An 8,728-nucleotide genomic window follows, 5' to 3' on the forward strand; every position below is an offset into this window, starting at 1 on the left:
TTGGTGGAGTTTTTCTTAATTAAATGTTAAATAATCGATGTAAGTACATTTTGGCGTAGTTTAAGTCGCGAATCATAATATAATAACTGAGATAATAATTAATAAACGGAATAAATATGTGGATATTGATGTAATACATTGCGAGAACAGTGTGTTCGGCACAATGCGGGGAACGTATCGTCTGGCGGGCATCTGAAAATTGATTTTTGCTGCTTTACAAATAATATTTCACCCAAAATAAATAGCTAACCGAAATGGTTACTAATGGGTGCAGAAAGATGACATTGTTCGCCGTGTAATGGTTGTAAAATGAATGAATGAAATGTGATTTTATTGTATACAGTGAAACATTAAGTACACATTTATTACAGCAGGGGGATCACGTGGCTAAGTGGGTAAGACGCTGGCTCGCTAGCCTGGAGGTCGGGTGAAAGATCCCTGCATTGGCCGAGAAAGTTCATCCCGGTTTTCCGGCGTGGTTTTCCCTTGTCAGTGATGCAGGACGGAAGGCTTGACAAGGACAGCTGTCTAGTCGTTCGGATGGGACGAAAGCCCGTCTTCATTAGCCCAGGTTAGGAGCAGAACAGTAGGACGTTAAACCCCATTTCATTTCATTTCATTTATACAGCAGACCCGATAAATATCAAGAAATTCTTGAGCGTAAAACCATTTTAAGTATATCGCCAACCGGGATAAAATAATGGCTGCAACGCGTTCTAAACATATTAATGTTCATAAGGACTTGCTCACACGGATAACGACGGACAAAAATGACAATATATATACGTTTACAATATATCGGGGTTTACTGTCTACTCTACACAAAATGGGTCATTTCGGGAATAACATGTGGTTCAATTTTAATTCAATAATTCGCTTAAGCGTAGGGGTCTTTAGCTGTGCGAGGAAACTGGAAGGCCCGGAGAAAACCAACAAGATTGGACAGACGTAAAACCATTTTAAGTTTATCGCCAACCGGGCTAAAATAATGGCTGCAACGCGTTCTAAACGTATTAATGTTCATAAGGACTTGCTCACACGGATAACGACGAACAAAAATGACAATATATATACGTTTACAATATATCGGGGTTTACTGCCCACTCTACACAAAATGGGTCATTTCCGGAATAACATGTGGTTCAAAATTAATTCAATAATTCGCTTGTGCGTAGGGGTCTTTAGCTGTGCGAGGAAACTGGAAGACCAACCAACAAGATTGGACAGGCGAATCCCTAAAAGAAATATCAGTTCCAAAAATGATACAATTCTGCTCTGTAGATGATATAAACGGGATGTGGTCAAAACGGTCGTAGGCCTATAACAGAGAGAGAGAGAGAGAGAGAGAGAGAGAGAGACGGGGTTTAACGTCCACTCGACACAAGCTATGTCATTTTGGGACTAACACATGGTTCAATTTTATTTCAATAATTCGCTTGCGTGTAGGGTCTTTAGCAGTGGGAGGAAACCGGAGGACCCAGAGAAAACCGATGTTGGACAGGCGACCCTACTCCTTGTCACGTACAACCGGGGAATCGAAACACCACCAGTTGACTCAATGACAGACCGTATGATACAGCGCGCAAGCGCTTACCATTCGCCCCCCCCCCCACCCCCAACCACCCGTATACCAGAAAAGATAAAAATTCAATGTAGTCAATACGACCACGCGTTAGGCAGAATATATGCAAATAAATATTATTGGATTCATGATCAATAACAAATATCTATTTTATTTTCATTCATTCATTTTTTAATGAACGTTATGTATGTGACCCATACACACACGCCAGCTATTCACCTGTAAGTTGGCTAACGGTTTTTTACATGTGCCTTTTTTTAATCCGGGAGATTATCTACCTTTGAAGTTTTGTTCTCTGAATGAAATGTTAATTACTTTGCGTAGTGCTACATCTTAGCCTGGATTAAGCCAACGTCATTCGCGATCAGCGGCTATAAAATTGTGATGATCTGATGAAGCTATTGAAATACATCCCACGGATTCATCATGAATATTAAACAAATTTACCACATGGTTCAAAAATCAACCGAAGTTGAAGATCACACTGATATCTTGGTTGATGAATAAATTTTGAAATTGAAATTATTGTTTATGTCATCTTGTCTAAGTGAAGGTTTATGTACGCGTTAAATTATTGACCAATTTGGTGACCTCTGAGCTGTTAACCAGCGGTTGCCAGGCAAGAAACGCCCATGGGTTGAGAACAAGCTAAAAACAAAAGCGATTTTTAGTACAATGAGAGGCCATAATCCAGAAAGTTATGGTCTGAAATGCGCAAATATCGAAAGGGAATGAGATCTTTGGGATAGGATATAAAGATATTGTGACCTCTAGAGGCTCAATAACCTTCGTATTACATACTTTTACACAATTTGCGTACAACGAGCAGCAATTTTGTCGGGCGGTTTCGTTTCGATTTTCCCGAAATTCGAATTCAACCTTCATTATGGCGGAATGGTAATATATTTAAACGGTTTTTAAAATCGGATAAAAAAGGAAAAGGGTGACCAAAATCTTTGTGATGTAAACATACATTTAAAGTTTCATCAAATTCGGATAAAAATCGTGGCCTCTTAGAGGTCTACAACCTTGATATTCTATATTTTATTTACACTATTTGCGTACGAGGGGCGGTCATTTTGTTCGACAGTTTTGGTCCTATTTTCAGGAAATTCGACCTCAGCCATCATTAGGGTGTATTGGTGATATTTTCACACGTTTTTTTTTTAAATTGGATAAAAACTGTGACCTCTAGAGGGACCACAAGCTAAAAACGCGATTTTTCGTACACTCAAGGGCCATAATTCAGGAAGTTACGATCCGATATGCGCGAATATCAAAAGGTATCAAAATCTTGGGGTTATAAACATGTATGTCAAGTTCCATTAAAATCGGTTCAAAATTGTGACCTCTAGAGGGTCCACGACCTTGATATACCATATGTTTTTACTATTTGCGTACAAAAGGCGGCCATTTTGTCCGGCAGTTTTGGTCCAATATTCAGCCTACATTACGATGTAACGGTGATATATTCGACTGTTGTTTGAAAATGTGGGCGTATAAAAAATGAAAATCCGTATGTACAATATGAATAGTAATTTCCCTTGAAAAATTTTACTTAAAGTACCCCACTTGGGTCAATATATCGAATCAAGATTACAAAAGTAAAAGGTATACTGAAACCATATGCATTCGCGGTCACATCCCTACCTTTCTATACCCTTATCCACTGACCCCCCCCCCCCCCCCCGTCGAATCACTCTCTCCCTATTATACCCCCACTCTTTGAAAAAGTTTAAGATATTAAAATATAGCCCCGGTTCAGAAAATAAATGGTGTAATGTCTGACAACGGTAATATTTTGATCTAATATTTCCAAGATACTTGCACTCAATCAAATTGTGCTTCACCGTCAAAGGCACTTGAAAGTGTTCACATTCCGGTTGAGGCTCTCGCTTTATGATGAAACAATGTGTTAAAAAAAAGTATGAACAATGCGAGAGGGACACAAGACAACTTCATCCCTCCTGTTGTTACTATAGGAGTTGGGCCAATCCCCAAGGAGAGGCTTGATGTGACTAAGTTTGTTTGTAACTGCAAGATCCTGTGACCGTTGCCAGCGGCAATAAATTAGATGATTTATTGGTGACTTAAAATCTTGATATGGTATTACAAAAACGGTAAGGGGGGGGGGGGATCTGCCCGACCATTCCACCTTATATCAACGTGACTATGGAGCCAGCAAAAGACGATGTCTTTGCCTTTGCTGTTTAACTCGTAAGACAGTAGCAGACGATAAACATCGGCAACCAATGGGTGTTTAAGCTGTTTGTTATTAATTGCTTGAAGACGGGACAATGAATCAGAAAAGATGACGTGTTTAAGTCTGATGAGGACTGGATGGAGCTCAGCTGTAAAAATAGAAGCAGCAGGCGGAAGGCTTACAGAAATGGTCTCAGGTGGTGTCATGGTAGCCGAAGCTACCCGATCATCATTTTTCGAACCATCTGTATATATTGGAGCATAATCACCATATTTAGACCCCAGCGCTCGAAAGAGAGACTGAAAACCGTGGAGCTAGTATCTCTTTTTATGTTGTGTAAGATCGAAATCGATCTTTGTGGACGGGGGGGGGGGGGGGTATAGCCCATGGTGGAGAGTCTTACAGAAAAGGGTATTCGCAATACTGTCAAGCCTCCGACAAAAGGGGTTGTATGCGAATACCGAATGGTGGAATAACTTTAGGCTTGAGCAGATATAAATGTTCATTATAGGGTCTAAATATGGTGTTAAATGAAATATGATTTGGTAAAGATGCTATTTTCATAGCATACTGCAAGGCCAGTTTATCACATCTGTTGCTGCACCTCTAGAACTTCACTGAACTTCAGTAGAAGCAACAAACGAGTTGATTCAAAGAAACTCGGCTTGAGATATGAAAACATCATGAAATACTACTTGACTAAATATTATTACATAATAAAGTGGTCCAACCTCGTGGGTTTCCGGAGCCACGGTGGCTAGGTGGTTAAGACGCTGGCTCGCTAGCCTTGAGGTCGGGTGTTCGATCCCTGCATTGGCCGAGAAAGTTCATCTGGATTTTCCGACGTGGTTTCCCCTTGTCAGTGGTGCAGAACTGAGGGCCTGACAAGGACAGCTGTCTAGTCCTTCGGATGAGACGAAAAACCGAGGTTCCGTGTATACATTGGAATGCACGTAAAAGATCCCTTGGCAGTTGGAATTCGATAAAAGAGTAGGCGATAGTGCCGCTGCCCGGGCAAAATTTCCCTCATAGCACACTGTATGGCGTATGCCCGTCTTCATTAGCCCAGTATAGGAGCAGAACAGTAGGACGTTAAACCCCATTTCATTTCATTTCATTTCGTGGGTTTCCTCCCACTAATAAAGACGCCTACGAGCAAGCGAATTATTATATATTACCATATATAAGTCCCGAAATGAAATGAAATGAGGTTTAACGTCCTACTGTTCTGCTCCTAAACTTGGCTAATGAAGACGGGCATACGCCATACAGTGTGCTAAGGGATCTTTTACGTGCATTCTAATGTATACACGGGACCTCGGTTTTTCGTCTCATCCGAAGGACTAGACAGCTGTCCTTGTAGTCCCGAAATGACCTAACCTGAATTTACTCTTTTTCTCTCGGATATAAAAATAGATCTGTGACAATTGATATAACCCCAGTTTTTAATCTAAGTTGTATAATTTGCTTGTGTTCAAGTGATCTAGCTTTTTTTTTCGTGAAAGTCACACTGAAGAGGGCACATGTACAGAGCTAGTCCGCAACGTCTTTTGTAGTAAGTTGAATTGGGTACCAATTGTGGTGTGAAATGCACATGATTTAGACTGAGATCAATTTTCTAAAAACGTGGATTTTTGTAGTTAGATCATTTGTGTTCTGATACTATTGGAATGATGTAGGCGTATAGAACTCCACTGATCCTATTAGAATGCTAATTAAATTTTTGATTTTCTAAAATAAATTTTATCTTTATATTAAAATACAATTTAGAAATTTGTTGTTTGAGATTTATTTTTCATTGTATATTTCTCAAGAAATGTAAATGTAATCTTTTGATTTCCTAAAATAAATTTTATTCTTATATTAAAATATCATTAAATTATACAAAAATACAATTTACAATATGATATGACAAATGTCTGATTTGTAAAAAAAATATTAATTTTAAACAGGCATTATGCAAGAGCTAACTTAACTGTCGGTGCCATCGGATAGCTCCGATTTTAAGTAGATTAGAACGGTTCGGTCATTCAATGATTTAATCTAAAAATGGAGAAGCAAGGCTCTTTTTATTATCTTAACAATGGTAGCAATGGTAATCGATGCTACACTGCTTTTCTAACGGTGATAAATCAGTTCAGGGGGATGTAATTTTACTGAAATTTCAACAAATTCCCTTTTTATTTAACTACTATAGCGAGAACTGTCGGCTCCTTATCTAATCTTAAATAATGCCCCTTTAAGGTACAAATGTTAATTTTAAGATACAAAATGTCGAAATACGAAAACAAATGAAAAACTAAGAATACTTAATAAAGAGCTGTTTGGTCTCCCAACGTATAAACATTGTGACTAGTGTATCGTGGGCTTTCTGTATTTAAACAATCACACGGTCTGGTCGCATATCGCGCCTATTAAAGTTAGTTATTTTCAATAAGAACGTTTATATGTTTGAAGACGGGTCACCACGGCTATAATCTGGCCTGTATATGTTGTTCTGTGATTGAAAGTAATTTAGTACATTCTGCGCTTACATTTATAATCTGATCTAAAATTACCCGATCCTACAGCGTCGAATTATTCATCTTTATGAATATGATTATTATATACTTATATTCATAATATTAGGTTCAATTACAAACAGCTCATGAAGTGTTTATTTTTGGAACCTTCAAAAAATTCAGCTATTAATTTTTACGAAATGTCAAACGAGTAATAAGTTACACACCCCTCGTACTGAATTTATCACTATTACACACCAGCAACATATTTTTTTACATCGCATTTATTGAGGATGTGCAAAATCAAAACATCGGCGGACAAAAAAGACACATCTAAAAATACGCAAAAGAAGACACCTTCAGGCCGTTTCCCATGTTCGCATTAATAAAATTAAACTATTACAAGTAACGGTGTGTCGACGACAAACTAACAATTTGTCGCACATAGTAGGTACTCCACAGAAATGATCAAGTTGTACAACAATCAAACCACATACAAATAAAAATAAACCAATCAGTTGAAATAACATAAAACGTTTTAGTTCATACTTACCGAATTATTTCCACAAAGATTCATGTTGATTTTAGTCCAGATTGTATATTCTCGGAATTATATATAAATTTATATATATATATATTTGGATCTGCAGATTTTCAGCTGGCTTTAAATAATGAGTTGACCAGAAAAGATATTGCGGTTTTTTTCCCGTTCAGATCGACAAGATAAAACTGTTAACCGTAAATACTGACTTGATTAGATCCTCTCGCTAATTGGCAGTTAAACTGGCAAATATGTTGCTAACACTGTGATGGACGCATGGCGATCAAGTTAAAATTGTAGATCAATTCGCTAATAATCAACTGTCAGTACTACTTCTCTAGATGCGCGAACAACATAATCTACTCTTTTGTTCCCACTGGCAACAAGACGCACAGGTCTATCACACATTTTATTTTTATAAAAGAGTTTAGCGGTTGTTATCAAACTTACCTTGCCGTGTAAGCTAGTAATTTATGATACGCTATAAACTCTTTTACATATTTGTAATATCATTATTTGATCGCTTATTTTAAATCATTGGGTCTGGTAACAGGTTCTAAAGGAACCGAAGATCGTCACAAAAAAATATTATCCGATTAATGAAATGTAAACAGTTTAATTTTGCCTAATATTTTTCGTTTGTAATTCACTGAAACATTATATGGAATAACAATTCCTAGTTTTAAACATATAAAATGTCGACGATGGTACCCTTGTCTTTATATGGTAAAAATAGTGTCATCGTCCAAACGTGTATGTTAATACATTAATTAATTTAGTGTATGTATGTGAACTAGTTTTATTTAACGTCCGTTTTCACTGAAGTGATATCGCCGACAATTACATTATTATGTGTTTTTTAATTTACGTGTGATTAATGAATGAAATGTGATTTAAAGGCACGTCAGCACCAACCGGGCTATATCGCACCAAACATATGGTGATTTATTCGATACAAGCTAAATCATATCACAAAATAATTATATGCATAAATGAACACAATACTATAGTAAATCAAATGAAAAAACTAGAACTCTTTAGGAGTACTGACGTGTTTCGGTATGTCACGTCACGCCTACGTCCAAGTTACACCATGAATTATTGAGTATAGTTACATCCAATACCTATTTAAAGTGGAAAAACCTGTCATTTTTAACTCTTAATAAAACCGGAAGTAATATTTCATGACCGAACTTTTTTATACGCCCACATTTTCATGCGTACGTATATTGTCGCGTCTGTCCGTCCGCAAATAGTGTAAACATATGGTATATCAATGTGGATCCTCTAGAGACCACAATTTTTACCCGATTTTGATGAAACTTTATGTTTATATCACAAAGATCTTGGTTCCTTTCCATAATCGCGCATATCCGAACCTAACTTCCAGGATTTTGTCCCCTGATTGTTCGAAAAGTCGCATTTTTAGCTTGGGGACCCGCTAGAAGTCACAATCTGTTTTTGATTTTAAAAACCGTTTATATATATCACCGTCACTCATCAATGAAATGAAATGAAATGTGGTTTTATGGCACGTCACCGGGCTATATTGCGCCAAATATATGGTGAAATTATTCGAGACAAAATAAAAGAAATCACAGAAATATATTTATATCCATCAATAAAAAAAATATTACAGATAATATATAAAATTAAAAATCAAATACTCTATGAATATAAACAATTAAAATAAAAGAATACGGGTTAAATATATACAATTAAAAATTTTGTCTCTTTTAAAAAGTTTAGGATCTTACAATATAGCTCCGGTTGAGAAAATAAATGGTGTCAAGTCTGACAACGGTAATATTTTGATCTAATATTTACAGGATACTTGCACTCAGTCAAAATGTGCTTCACCGTCAAAGGAACATGACAGTGTTCACATTCTGGTGAAAATG

Source organism: Patella vulgata, chromosome 4 (assembly GCF_932274485.2).
Source record: "Patella vulgata chromosome 4, xgPatVulg1.2, whole genome shotgun sequence".
Lineage (NCBI taxonomy): Eukaryota > Metazoa > Mollusca > Gastropoda > Patellidae > Patella > Patella vulgata.